This window comes from Penaeus monodon, chromosome 29 (assembly GCF_015228065.2).
Source record: "Penaeus monodon isolate SGIC_2016 chromosome 29, NSTDA_Pmon_1, whole genome shotgun sequence".
In the NCBI taxonomy this organism is placed as follows: domain Eukaryota; kingdom Metazoa; phylum Arthropoda; class Malacostraca; order Decapoda; family Penaeidae; genus Penaeus; species Penaeus monodon.
The window spans coordinates 23,053,009-23,054,924 of NC_051414.1; positions in this window are offsets into that span (position 1 = coordinate 23,053,009).

Consider the following 1,916-nt stretch of genomic DNA (forward strand, 5'->3'; position numbering starts at 1 on the left):
AATCGACTATATAATTACACAAACCACTGAATGAATTCGCAAATATTAAAATGTCTCTCTCCCTTCCGTCGTCGCAGCAAAAGCGCCGCGAATTCTGGCGGCAGAATGGATGTTCGCGCGCCAAAAGAAGTTGCATCTCGACCGCCATTCAGAGTCAAGGAATAATTATTCAGCGCGCCATTCACTTTCATTGCGAGGGAACGCTGGGGGTCCAAACGTCTTTTTTTTTTTACCTATTTTCTCTTGTTTCTTGCTTTCAAGTCATTTTTCGTTTTTGCCTATTATCTGTTCGTTTTTCTTATTAAGTTATCTGTTCATATATGTATCTATTTATCTATTGCATTATATGTCTTTACTCTCTGTTTTGTTTCTTGTATATATTAATTCTTTTATTTGCCTTTTTAAAATAAAAGTACCTTTTCATTTTTTACCTAATATTTTCTCTCTTTGGATTAAAATGTTTGAATGTATTTCTTCTCTTTTATTTTATTCCTTCCATATCATTAATGTTCTTTCTTGGATTGTTAAATATTTCTTTTTATATTCTCTTTCTATTTTGGGATTTAATACTTTCCGTGTTACGCATTATAATTTTCCTACTCGATTTTAAATGTCTTTTTCCTTTTATAAACTTCCTTCTTTCGTCATCCTTTCTTGGAATGAATTCTTTGTCCTTTTACATACAACTATTTTCGTTCTTTAAGCTAAATATAATTTGTCTTTTCCTTTCCCTCTGCATGTAGACAAAAAGGTATTCACAGAAGAGACATTGCTTTAATCTAATTGTTAGTCTTTGGTCTATTCACGTCACAAAAAAAATACACGATTTAACCGCACTTCAAAGGCTTCGTGAATACGGTATAGAAGTCGACTGGTAAATTTCAGATCTCTCAGGATATTTTCAGAACAAAAGAGCGTCGGTTGGTTAGATCACAAAATCACAAAGACACACCGTTACGTATTAAAACACACTATCACTGCAGATCATTACGTATTAAAACAGACTATCGCATCATATAAACTACACATACTTACACATTATATCACACCACCACATTATCAAAAATGAAACACCACTACACTCTGAACCACATTTCAACACAAAAACAACGACAACAAAAATCACGCATCAAACCACACCACTACAAGACCATAAAAAACGCCATGTCATTACACACTAAAGCACATTACAACGGCACCGCAAAATCCAACCCAAAAATATCACATCATTGATAACAAGGGCCCTGAAATCCCACCACTTTACCGCCAACAAAGACGTCTGAAGTCAAGGAGCGAGGTTGCTTACGTCAAACAAAGAACCATGCATCGAGCAGGTCTTTATGACTTAGTTTCTCAGTTCGAGTTGCAAATTCCTGCAATACCTGGAAGAAAAAGACCGGTAAGTGCAAACAGGAGGATAATGCAACGGAGAAGTTCATTGTATCGGTGTAAACGAAGTGGTTCCCCTTTTTTTCTGTGACTCCCGATCAATATGTAGTAATCTCTAGCTCACATCAATGTCTGTCTTCTTTCCGGACCGTATTATTGTTAGTTATGGGCAGTGTAATGGTACTAGGATTTATAGGAGAAAGTGCCACTATCCATAGGATAAGGTGTCAATAACTATAGGATAAGGTGCCAATAACTATAGGACATAAGTCCACGAAAAGGACAGACGGTTGCGCAAGGGTGAGGCAAATTCCAACTAACTCCATGCCTCTCCTCCCAGGAAGAAAAATCCTATGGTCCAAAGATTGAGAATTCCTGGCGTAAGATAAGAGATTTTATAGTCTCTTTACAATCTTAAAAAATATGCTCAAGTATATTTTCTCTGTTGTTTTTTCTTTTCTCTGATATCATCTGAATGATGAGGTATAAACATACTTTAAACCGGGTTAAGCAATGTTTAGTTTTCC